This window comes from Ipomoea triloba, chromosome 8, assembly GCF_003576645.1.
Source record: "Ipomoea triloba cultivar NCNSP0323 chromosome 8, ASM357664v1".
NCBI classification, from domain to species: domain Eukaryota; kingdom Viridiplantae; phylum Streptophyta; class Magnoliopsida; order Solanales; family Convolvulaceae; genus Ipomoea; species Ipomoea triloba.
Window position 1 is genome coordinate 3,883,331 of NC_044923.1, and position 14,567 is coordinate 3,897,897.

Consider the following 14,567-nt stretch of genomic DNA (forward strand, 5'->3'; position numbering starts at 1 on the left):
TTTTTTTTTTTTTTTTTTTTTTTTTTTTTTGAAAAATAAAATGTCAATCAATTGTTATAAATAAAAACAAATAGTGATCTTAGTAAACCTTCTTTTATTATTATTATTATTATTATTATTATTATTATTATTATTAAACATTGTAAAATTTCACATGATATATATGTGTGTTGTACAAATACTAAGAATTTGAGTATTTATTGAGTGGTCTTCCGGTATTTACTCAGTAATTTATAAAGAATTAATTCTAATTTTGGTCTTTTATTATTATAATATTTTTTCTTCAAACTAGTTTTCTGACAGTAGAAAATGCATTACTTTAAACTCTCATGATCTACTAAAAGTGTAATGTATTAGCTGCAAATTAAAGGTGAAAAAAAAAAAAAAAGAACAAGTAATAGTTGATAAACCAAAACTCGAATTAGCGGGTTTATAAACTTCTAAACTAAATATTCTAATTTTCTATGAATATAAATATTTTTTTGGTGGAAGGGAAATTTTTTTAAAATATATACAAGATAGAAAAAAAGGAGTATTTTTAGGGGGATATTAGATATAGTTAGTTTTAATATAATTTGTGGACACAAACATATTTGAATTGTTTGATATTCAAATAGTTTAATGAATTAAAGTTATGTTTAAAAAATTATTATTGTGTCTGAAATAATATTTCCTAATAAACATAAGTAATTTTATTGTTTTTTCTATGAGTGACAAAGGAAACATTTAAGTTGTAATCACTATTTGAAGGTATGCACGTGTTAAATTTTGTTTCTGTGTAATAGTTCACAGTTCACACATAATGTTTTATCTATTCGACCATTTTTTTTGGATAATAATTTTATTAAGGAATTATTAGAATGTAAATTTAAAAGTATTTTAAAAAGAAAAAAAAAAAAGTTGCATTTTCTTTGTTACTTCACATGAATTGTGTCATAAGATTGGAATTTGTATTTCCATATCCAAATGGACCAAATGTGACCAATTATCATATCATCCTTATCCACTTGTATTTTCAAGAAGTTTTTAGACCCTTCACAAACCACAATCGAACGGATCGGACTTGCACACATTTATTGAAAATTACTATTCTTTTAATTAATTTTTTCTCCAATCCTGCTTTTTGGTACATGAAATATGAGTAGCTTGGTGGTTATTATTTGTGTTGTTAAGTGGGAGGTTATGAGTTTGATACACCCTTGTAGCAATTATTTGTGTTGTTAAGTGGGAGGTTATGTATTTATTTTAAAATATTGTGTTTATGTGCATGCATGTTATGTTAAGTGTTTATGTGTCCTTAGCTATATAGTTTTGTGCATTAAGAATATAAATTTTGTACTTTATGAAGTCAAATTCTGTATATTTGAACATGGTCCATGATATAAATTGCCCCCTTGTAGTACGCAAATTTTACTGTGTACTGCGGTCTATAATGGATTGTGGACCGTACATCAAAACGACGTCGTTTTGATTAATGAAAACAAACAGCTGAAACGACCTCCATTCCGCTCTGTTCACCTTCAATTTATATACACTCCAGTTATCTTTCAACACAACTACAATTCCCTTTCAACACTACTGTAGTTCCCTTTCAACGGTGGCGTGAAGTAACAATAAAATTTATCATTACTAATTGTAACGCTCAATCCGTCCCGGATATGCATTAGTGTACAAACTCGATCATTCCTTACTTAGCAAAAGAGCATATTGCTTTAAATTCAATGCCACCTCTGAGGTTGAAACTTATGACCTCTTATTTGGGACAGTCACAATTATGTCACCGACCAAAAATTAATATAGACATCTACAATTTGTTGTCAAATATACGAAAATCTTAAATAAGATTTTAGATTCAAGTTTCTTAAACGGAAAAATAAATTCCCATAAAGGGAAGGTGATGAGAGGAAGAAACATAAGCGGATGGGGAAAATATATATATATATATATATATATATATATTGTGGACGAATAATATAATCTAAAGTCTTCAACGCACTAATAACCCTCCATTTCACTTCACCATAAAAAGCAATAAGGCATTGACTTGACGCTGCATGGCACTTTGTCCTGCCTTGCATCCCAAGAATCAAAGAATTTGGCCAAAACCTGTTTTGTAAGCCTGTCTTGTACGTGTAATATAATGCTTTCTCTCTTGTAGTGTTTCTTGTTTTCCATTCTATGTATATTTTTGGCTCCTAATAATTACCTAGTTGACCATCAACATTATAGGATTTATAGGGGTACTTACGTTTCTTCATTCACATTCTAACTTTAACTTAGGAAGCTGATTAATGCATTTTTTTTCTAAGTTAAGATAAGATGTATTGGCTTATCAATGGATAGACCATTCTTCTAACACGCCCAAGAACAATAAAATCGATATATACAAGGATACTCTTCTCGATCACCTTAGGTGTCATTATTTTAATTTACATTTATATATTAGTTTATTCAACTACTAATTTAGTAGTTATTTTTGTATATGCTATTCGGTATCCTCAGTACGTATTGAGACTAATCAGGATTCGTCTCGAATCATGCCCGTAGGGTTTGATTTTTACTCTCGTGATAGCTTGGCTCAAGGTTACCATGTTTGAATTTTTGACTTTGTAGTTGCATTAGCGATTTGTTTAATAAACTGTATCAAGCTGTCGGATTCAACTTTAAAAAATAATTTTGATCTCAATCATCTAACTAAACATTTGTCAACATTCAACTAACTTTTAACTTTTTAACTTTCAGCTTGCCGTAATAAGCCTTTTTGTGGTGGGCTATGCCTTGGTGTTGGGTTAGCTTTTTCATCTTGTATATTGTTGTTGGATTGAGTTTTAGGTTCAACCCAATTGCTTAGTTTATGGGCTTTAAACTTATGGGTGTGAGTCCAAAGGCTATTCAAATTAAAATAGCATTGATATATAACTGCATACATGTGCTATAATTTTGAAATTTGTGGTGGTTCATATAATTATACAATTGTTCCTTGTTCCAAGTTTAGTTCATCCCAGCTTACTTTCACATAGCGATTACAAGCTTTTCAGTAATTACTTATAATTAGAGTTTTTTTCTTTTTTTGAGTATTATTGACTCTGTTACAATGTAGTATCATTGATTTGCAATATTACCTTCACTGAAGCTTGAACTCACCCTTTCATATGAGAGTGCAACCAGGTATCACTAGACTACAAGGTATTGACACTTATAATTGGAGTTAATCTGAATAACTCTAAGAATTGACAATAATTAATTTACATTTTTTTTGGGAATAAGTAATTTTACTTAATTTCGAAAGTCATTGCCAACTTGCCCAGAGGGTGCTAACTTAATAAAACAAATGAAATACACACAACACGACAACAGTAAAGTTTCAAAGTAGAAGAAGAAAAAAGAAAGAATAATGCATGGACCACTTATAGTGGTTGGTCAAATACAAAACATAGCCCATACTGAACAACTTCCATAACGTGGACTGGTTGGACCCACCCCTAATTTCACCCCAATTATTCAAACATGAAGACCAAACACACATGCATCAAGGCAGTGGTCCAACTTTTACTAGAAGTTTAATGGTGTTGTATGTTCGGGTGAATTATATCTTGTATATTTTATAATGGGGCTGTTCGATAAATGGTTGTTAGCCGATAGTTGTTAGCTGATTAGGTTAGAGAGTATGACTAGGTTATAACATTAGATGATTGTTGAAAATGTGTTTGATAAATTAGCTATTAACTGATAGTTATTTGGTATAATTTCTTTTCTCAAAAAGTTAATTGAAAAAGTTGTTCAAAGTAACTTTTTGAATTTTGGCATTTTAAAGTTATAAAAAGCTTATTAACTAAACATTTATATTCATTTTTTAACCAAGTCAATAGCTAATAGTGGTCAAATAAGTCAAAATTGATTTATAAACTAACTATTTTACCAAACATGGCCAATATCTCTATTCTAAAAAAATTATAAAGAGCAAAATTTCAATTTATTGTCATATTATATTCTTTTAATTCTATCTCATTATATATTAACTTTTATTTGGTTGTCACAATTAGTCTCTCATTTAACTTGTTGTCATTTTACTCTTTAATAAAAATGACTAACACATAATTTTATCATTTAAGTCTCTTGCTCTTATGAGGACAAGACACGTGTGCAAATGACACAAGACACGTGCATACACTTGGTGGTGCACCACAGACCAGCCCTTAATGCACAACAAATCATACCTTAGTGCACCATAGACCAATACTTCTCCCACTGACCCGCACACAGTGTACTACAAACCACTACAAAGTACACCATAGTCTAACACTTAGTGCATCACATAAATATACTTGGTGCAGGAAATTATAAAAATGCCACAATATTTTTTTTTCATTTCCATTGATTTTCGACCGTTGATCTGAACTCATCTAATGGCTCATATCTGTTTGCGTGGACACATCTGAGGAGGCTCTTCCAAATACGGAGTATTATGTATATATATATATATATATAGACAGACATTATAAAGGATTTCGGATCTACAAAGATGTAAAAAGGAAATAAAATTTACAAAAATATATAGACATACATAAAAGGAATCAATGATAGAATTGGAGGAGGATGTGAATGAGTCCAAACTCAGATGCAAATTGCAAGTTGCAAGTAGGCTTAGCCCATAAGGATCGGAGTTCATTGGATCACGTGAACAGTAGGTTTGGGTTTGGTTTTATTGGGCTATGGGACCCTTTTACCACTCTTTCACTGCAATAATGCCTCTTTCTTCAACTGGATGGTCTGACAACTTCTGCTGCTATCACATATCACAGATTCGATGAGATACATCCTCATCTCATCCCATCCATTCCTGGATCAGAATCCTTCAATGTTTTGGAATGCACCCCATTGGTTCATTGCCATTGCCCTCCCTTTAGATCCCTTCACTCTTTTATTTATTTTTGAAAATAAAGATCAAATAAGTCATCCAATTATACACGAAAATGGGTCTTTATTGGAGAAATGTTGCTCCATTCACCCTCTTGCAGGTATACTCTGCGCATAAGAGGTCTTCATCATCTCTAATCAATCAATGTCTCCCAATGACCCCATTTTGTTCACTGGAACAAGATTTTTAGGTGATCAATCGAATTAACTGAGATAGCCCTGCAAGGCTGATAAGGAAGTTTTTTTTTTTAAAAAAAAAAATTAAATCAAAGACAAAATATCATTAATTAGAATCCAAGCTCAAAATGTGAGCAATGGAAGGAAACAGATGAGTAAAACAGTCGATACGGTCAGACATGCACAAGGCTTCCTGAGCTAAACAATTGGCAATCCTGTTCGCGGACCGTTTAGCATACACAATGGTTAATTAGTGAACGAAACTAGAAGCTATGTATCTGATATCATCTAGGAGAAGATCAAAATAAGAGACAGAATCATAAGTATGAAGAATGCCAATAATGGCTTGCTGACAGTCGCTCTCTAACTGGAGGTTGTCGATGCCGAGGTCTCTAATCCATTTCAGTGTTTCACGAATGTCCATTACTCCTGCTTCTGGTGGATTGAAGGTAGCTCTCCAAGGTAGACATCTCGCAACAATGAAACAGCCCATAGAGTCACGAATAACAAAGCCGAACCCCATCTTGATTGACTATTTGAATCTTCAACAAGCTAGTGCTTCTTTCTCTGCTGATTGTTCTTATAAAATATTGATTAGTATGAACTATATTATATTCACTTAATTTAAGTTACTGATAAAATACTTTGTGCATGTTAAGAGATTAGCAAATCGTATAGCTCACGCTATGGGTTCTCAGTATAGTTCAAAGGCTTGGGAAGTTATCCTTCCTTTTACTTGCAATGCCCTTTTATTTAATAATTGAAATTTTGGTTTTATTTACAAAAAAAATAAAATAAAAAAAAATTGAAAAGAAGAAAAGCATACAATTCGTTTACTTATATATTTCTGAACTCCCATTTAAAACCAAAAAACAGAGATAAATTAAAAGATTAAAAGAAATGTTGTTTAATTTTCTTCCTCAACTGTGCACTAATAAATAAAATTGATTCTATTTGTACTTTCAATGAAAACTAAGGCATCTTTCTCAATCAAGTACTTGTGTGATATTTTCTAAATTGATTTTTGGATAGCTGTGGCATATATATATTGTTGTATGGAAAGAAACGTTAGGGGTTACTATTTTCCAAAGATGGATAAGCTTATCAACAATTTAAAAAATGAAAATAATTGGAAATAATTTCACTAGTCTTAGTTGGAAACCAAAAGTCACTCACGCCATCAAAGGTCATGTTCACAATCAATTTCTTGCGGCGCTTGATTCTTTTGTACAATTGTACTCTGATAAAATTGTCACAAAACACAAATAAATATGTATATAACGATGTTATTATATCCCGACAACTCAACGAGAATGACTGAATTAGTAAAATATGATTTTTCAGTCAAAAGTTCAATTCTTATTAATACTTTTTTGGTCAAGCTTATTATACATGATCTTTATAGCATGATTTATCTCTATTGTGGAGCAAAATACAAAATGTAAAAAAAAAAAAAAAAAACATACAAATATAATAAGTACACACATTTTTTTCTTTAATTATATATAAATATTGACTATTTATTACTCCGTAGTTTTTTTTAGAAAATACATTTTTGAACTTTTTAAAATCAGAAAAGCAACCTTAGGGGATTAGTTCGGGTATAGTACGAGCTTAAATGTATCTCCTATAGTTAAGGTATATTCAAGACACCATGTGACCGGACAAAAAAAAACCTTATAACATGTTGTAGAGTTCTATAAATTGCTAGGAGGAAACGGTTAAAATAGTAAAAGCACCAACTCTTGGTCTGATCATAGATTCTCCTAGCGACAAGGGCGGATCCGGAGGGAGGGGGTAATGGGGGCAGTTGCCCCCCTCACTTGACCCTCATACCCGTTATATATAGGGACCCCTAAAATATATACGTATAGTATATTATTGAATATAAGTAAATATATATACATAACAGTAATTAAAGGATGTGTTAGATTAGATGGTTAACACATAATTGTATTTTGCTTGGTAACATAAAATATTTCCTCATATATTTTAAGATAATTGTATTCACAAAATTTGAAGTTAAAACCCCTGAATTTAAGCACATCGTTTGAAGTTATATTTATAAAAGTGTTTAATTTAACCACTTTTAATTTATTTAACACTTCTAAATTAAAATCAAATAATATTCCTCTCAACTTCAACATCATTAGCGTCTTTGAACAGACAATAAAGTTGATTTTTATGGGGATAGGGTCGCTCTCTAATAATTGCCGAAAAAAAATCTAAAAAGCTGGAAGACATTATCCGTGCAAGACACAAATACTGTATATATATATATATAAAGACCAAATTAAAGGCTGTTGGACGTATGTATGGTCCAATGAAAATTGAATGCTAATTACATAATATTACTGTATACTTTTGAGGCAAGTGGCCACGTTGTCTCCATCTTTATAAATATCTCACAATTAAATATTACGTCTAATAACAGACTATATTATTTGAACAGTATGGGCAACTGCAATTTTGTCTATAATAAGGCTATTGGGTATCTTCTGCCGGAGATACCATCTTCAAAAAATAAAAATTACCTCAAAAAAATTATATCAAATTAGTAAAGTATGATTATCGTACTTGAAAGTTATAACTTCGATCCTTATCAATTTTTTAAGTGATATGTAATATTAAACCAGTATTGCAATGGTTGATGTTGGTGTCTATTGCTCGTCTCGCATTGGATTAGATATAAACCAATACAAGTAGGTACTAACTTGAGGATAACACCAAATTGATGAGACTAAAACCCATTTTAAAAGTTAGAAAAGTTAATTCTATTTATAACAATAAATTTCTCCACCAATTTCTTCCTTCTAGACAAGCCTCTTGTTCTGTGATTATATCTTGATTAATCAGTTCTAAATTTTAAATATTAATATATATAAAGTCTTTTCATAGTCCTCTTGTGTCATAGGGTTGAATGAAAAGGTCAATCAAGTATAATAGCTAGGATGATATTTGTATTTGTATGATATTAAACGATCAAATCAACCGATAATTAATAACTTTGCTCCCAATAATTAATAACTGATGCACTATAAATGCTGTTTTTTGTCATTATAAAATTTAATTGAAGTATTGCATATTAAGAAAATAAAAATTCAAAAAATATATTATATAGGTATAGGAACCTGATTTATTCAGTACACACTTTTAGTAATTGTGATTTGTGAGTTATTCTCCTCACAAGAAAAATCAAAGCGTAACTAATTAATAGTGATTTTATTATGTGGAATCATAAGTCCATTGAATCCAATCTACCCAAGTAATTTTCAGAATTAAAAATACTTTTTGTTTTTTTTTTCTCGAAAATTAAAGAGTAAATTTCTGATGCAAGTTGTCAAGTTGATGACCAAGTTTATGGGCAGCCAGATTTATTAAATTTAATTTGTTATAAGATACTTTTTCTTTCCTCCCAAACGAGATACTTTTTCTTGGATTTGGTGAGTGTTGTGTGATCTAAATTAGATAATTTTTTTTAGTTTTATTTTTATTTCTGTATAATTTTTTAAACTCTTGCGTGCACTTTAAAAGAATTTATGATGAAATTAATTAAAGTAGGTATAAAGTAATTAATTTCGAGAAATGAAACTGAATAGAAACAAGATAATGATTTTTTCTTTTTTCTTTTGGGGTATTGATTGTTTGAATAGAATGTCTTGTTTCATCAAGGCAATGGTTACAATATATATCCAAGGTTCTTCAACAATGTTAGGGAAACTATTGATCAGACTAGGGGTGTGTTTGGTGCAAATTTTAGAATCAGGATAATAATGAAAATTAAATACTTCGTAATGATAATGAGTTTAAGTATGAAGAGTCACTTTGAGATTATAAAAACTTTATATAAACTTATAACATTATGGAACAAATAAATTTCAATTAGTTTTAAGTCAAATTATAATTCTCCATTGCACAAATAATTTCTTGCAACCCATTAGGCTCATCCCAGCATCCAAGACCAACAATAGAAATATGGCCTCGTTACCTATATAATTGGGTGGCTAATAATTCTCATCTTTTGCTTGCAAAAAAAAAAGAAAGAAAGAAAAACTCTCATCTTTTCTTGGACCGTGGGGCCACTATGGAGCTAACAACTGAGGAAAATAGCCAAGTTTCATCATCAATGGTGTCATGCCGCTGGTCCTTTTGGCATTTTTAGATTTTTTTTTTTGAAAAAGTTATATTACATGCAATTTCTATTTATATTCCCTCACTTTTATTTTCTAATGTGACAACTGATGATTAGTTATTTTTATTTTAGGGTCCCAATGAAAATGTCTACATCAAAGTTTGATGAGAGATATTAAAAATTGGGAGTAGAATTTGAGGATGGGAGAAGTATATAATATTGAATTTATATATTTATTTTTTAAAAATAAATAAGCTCACACAAAATTATGAACTTTGTGGCAAGTTAAAAGAGAGATGATATATGTATAGAACATTAGAGATTTAGAGGATGAATCTATATAGATACGTGTACATCAATATTTAGGTTACGTTTGAGAACAAGTTTAAGTTTATGCCATATAGAAAAATTATTCTCAAATAGAACTCATTCGATGTTTAGACACTATTATAAGAGAGATTGAATAGCGATTCACTAAATTCGTTAAATTCACTTCAATCTAATTTGTGTTTGTCAAAAGTGAATGAGATATAAATTTACATAGTAAAAATCCATCACAACGGGATTGGATACGAATTTAACTTTCCAAACTATGTTACATCCACTACCAACAAGACTTCATCATATGGTTGGGAAAAAGCGCACACAGACTAATATTTTTTCCAACCATAATGAAGATTTATAATTTAAATTTGTTTGAATTGTTGAATTGTGTATTTATATTTTTAATTGAATATTTGGATTTTTTTGAATTGAATGAGATGTTTAAAACAATTTTGTAATTTTGATTTTTGAAACTTATGATATGCTATTTGATACGCATCTAGTCTACTATTGACAAATCAGATTGGATTGAAATTTTTAATTTACTATTGACGAATTAGATATATATTCACGCTGCCATGCATAAACTTCACGATCACCGCTATAGTATGGAAAAGAAATACTTATTGCTAACATATTGAGTTTTTTTCAGATAGAAAAAGCATAGTTATATACTTTATGGGGTAGAAATTATCCAAACACGAGCTCAAAATCCATTTTCTATCTTTCTTTGGATAAGTTGACAACCTGACACCACTAGAATATTTTAAGAATATTAGAGTACATATACATTGTACATGTGACATACACTCTGTCAAAACTATTTTAAGGTATAAGACTACTCAAATTAAAGGCTTGTAATTATCCGTAGTTTTAATAATACACGGGACAACCCAACTAATCAAGTAGGTCTAATTTATGACTTACAGTAACGATAAGAATTTATAAATTAGTCTTATTAGTTTAAGTCATTCAGTTATGGATAACCTAAACTTATTTATCCCCTTATGATCTTTTGTCAATGAGAATTACAGTAAAAAGTGAGTTTACACATAGCGAGTGTAATTTTAATCATACTAGTATTTTCACCCGTGCGTTGCACGGAATGAATTTGTTATAATACTTTAAGAAATATTTGAATTGATATACAATTATAGAAATTATAACATCGAATATGAGTATGAATAAGTGTATAAATGCAATTATAGTATGAGTCTTCCTTGCATGCAACAAATATCACAAAAATTCAGTGTTCTAAAATAAGTGTATAAATGCAATAGGTAGATAATTTACATTATTGCATCATATTCATTAATTTAATTACTTGTCGGTTAGTTATTGCAAGATCTTGAGGTACACTTATATTTTGATATTCAGTAAGTATAACTATATTAGAGAAAAATTTACATGGAAGTAATGTGATAATCAGTTGAGTAATTGTTGGTTGACCGTAGAGCGTTGTGTTGGAGTAAGAAGATGATATATAGTGAAGATGATATTGCCCTTCACTATATATCATCTTCTTCCTTCAACACGTTGATATTCTCTGGACAAATAACTGTTGGAAAAAAATTAGCATAAAATGGCATTTTACTGGCAATATTGTGGTACAAATATATGTGGGGTCCACTTTCGATTTGGGTCGGGTCAAAGTAGATTCGTGTTCTTCGTAGTTAGACGAAAAGATTGATATATTGTACGCTCAAAATTGATAATGGGTGAATGAGAAATTGGTTCTCAAAGTTGACCCATTTGAGTTAGAAAAATATAGAGAAAAACATTTCAAGTAACTTTTGTCCGACATTGGTTTGAGAAGTGGTTTGCACCACTACTTATACAAGAGTTTTTCTAAGGCTTATTGAATTGTATAGCATAGAGGCTCTCTCTCGCGCGCAGGGGTGCAAATGAAATCCCAAAATAAACTTAAAAAGGCTTGACTCGTGCGCCGACACCTGCATGCACGAATGTCGTTCAGAAAATTGGTTGGCCTTGCGGGTTNGACATTGGTTTGAGAAGTGGTTTGCACCACTACTTATACAAGAGTTTTTCTAAGGCTTATTGAATTGTATAGCATAGAGGCTCTCTCTCGCGCGCAGGGGTGCAAATGAAATCCCAAAATAAACTTAAAAAGGCTTGACTCGTGCGCCGACACCTGCATGCACGAATGTCGTTCAGAAAATTGGTTGGCCTTGCGGGTTTAATTATGCCAAATTTTCATATTTTTTACAATATTAGGCGTGAAGTTAAAACTTAGGATATTGTTTTTATTAATAGTATAGATTGCATTGCAGAGAAATATATATACTGAATTATTACCATTTGCAATTCTAGTCTATAATTGTATTACGAATAGGAACGTAGCGAAGAATATATTTTATTAGGAATTCTATTTTAATTGACAATTGTATTAGCGATAGGAATTGTATTACCATATTTTACAATATTACGCAAACCATAATATTATAGGTCTGTTTTGTGCGGGAAGTTAAAAATTACGATATTGTTTTTATTAATAGTATAGATTGCATGGCAGAGAAATATATATACTGAATTATTATCATTTGTAATTCTAGTTTAGAATTGTATTACGAATAGGAACGTAGGGAAGAATATATTTTATTAGAAATTCTATTTTAATTGACAATTGTATTAGCGATAGGAATTGTATTACCATATTTTTTACAATATTACGCAAACCATAATACTATCGGTCTGTTTTGAGCGGGATGTTAAAACTGAGGATATTGTTTTTATTAATAGTATAGATTAATAGTATAGATTGAATTGCAAAGAAATATATATACTGAATTGTTACCATTAGCAATTCTAGTCTAGAATTGTATTACGAATAGGAACGTAGGGAAGAATATATTTCATTAGGAATTCTATTTTAATTTACAATTGTAATAGCGATAGGAATTGTATTACCATATTTTACAATATTACGCAAACCATAATATTATAGGTCTGTTTTGGGCGGGAAGTTAAAACTTAGGATATTGTTTTTATTAATAGTATAGATTTGTACACAACTATTTTCACCTTTGATCTTGATCTTGAGTATTATACATTTACCATATTTGATCACTTACTATCAACTTTTCATATTTGGTACATGATTATCAAATTTCTACTACATTTGATATTTTCAATTAATTTTCTCACCACTCTTGATCTTTCATCAATGCTAAATCTAAGACCGTTATGTTCCATTGTGTTGTCTACATGTAGAAATGTCAAAGTGGATTGAGACTTGTGGGCCGACTTTAACCTACTCTACGATGGGGCAAGTTACGACTAAATTTGCCGGCTTAACAGATTGACCCACATGAGTCGGCTAATATTTAAAAATATTTATTAAAATAAAAATAGTTTAACTCATTCTTACATTCAAATATTTCTAAAATATTCATATTTTTAAAATCTTATTATACATTATCTTTCATTGTAATATACTATTATATATAATATAATATAAATATAAATTAATAGTTTCGTGTAATAAAAATTAGTACAAGCTATGATTGTGATTGAAATATCAAAATCCAACAAATCATAATATATAAAAATTAATTTTTATATATTTTTTTCTATTTATATATTAAAATATACTATGTAATCTAATATATGTGTATTGTTTCTTTTAAAAAGTTTTTAACATTTATTTTTGAGCTAACTTCCGAGCGCGCCCGCGAGGTCTGCCAACTCGCCAAATTTTTAGCTCGCCTCGAGGTGGGTCAGTTTACATTGACACTCCTATTTATATGTTACTTAAATTCAAATAATATAATTCACACAATCATCATGTGAGCAAGGCTGATCCATAAAAAATAGGGGCCATATGTCTAATATTTTAATTTGGACTGTCATCGTTCTTGTTCCGAAAGACACGAACATGGGAGGTGAGAGATATTTTTTTGACATTTAGATTACAATGACACATAGATGTCTCTATTTATAGAGATAAAAAACATAATCTCATACATTCACATTTTGTGTAAGATCCGCGAGATAGATCCAATCTAGAATAGTTACTTGTTACTTATGATAAAAATTATAACACTTATTATAGAAAATTTAATACCAATTTAAAATATAATATTTATATGTAAAATTGTGATACTATTTAGAGTAAAAATGATTTTTACTAATTATAAATAAAAATTCAGGAGATAATCTCATACAAATTTTTACACATCTCATAAGATCTCTAAAAGATAAGATAAAAGTCTAAAAATCTTTATAAGTGAGGTAATCGAGTCCTCGTCCATTTTGGCTTCTAAATTATTGTACTCTAGAATGCTATAACAAAAATAAAAATAAAAAGTAAAAAATTATTGCCAAACTATAATGCATAAAAATTGAACAAAATAAAAAGATACAATTCAAAATTTAATTAAAAAGTGGTATTTTAAGTATATTTATAAATACAAATTATTCATTAAAAATTTAATATCAATATAAAGCCAAAGACCTGGTGGTCGAGCGGCACCAGATATACTCCCATATGGGAGGGGTAGGTTCGAACCTACATTGTAACAGAGTCAGTAGAACTCAATATATATATATATATATATATATATATATATATATATATATATATATATATTTATTTATATATATATATATAAATTCTAAAAATATAATTAATAAGTATAAAATAATGAATTATAAATAAATGGAGTCAACTTAAATGGAGAAAACCAAAGACTAAGGAGCGGTAAGAATTATTTACCGGGAGTCAAAACAGTAGCGAGAAATTATAGAGCTTTTCTTAGCGCTCCGAATTCTCAGCCAATTCTCTCTCTCTCTCTCTCTCTCTCTATATCGTTGTTTGTTAGTGTAAAAATTCCATCTGACCTTTTTCGTCTTTTACCCTTTTCGATAATTTCTGGGCACCTTCCTATTCGTTACAACGGGGTCCCTCGTTATTCTTTTACCCTGTCCCACAACTGAATTGACTGTAATACCCTCGATTCCCCCTTTATATTCCCCGCTCCCCCTATCCTCTGTTGCT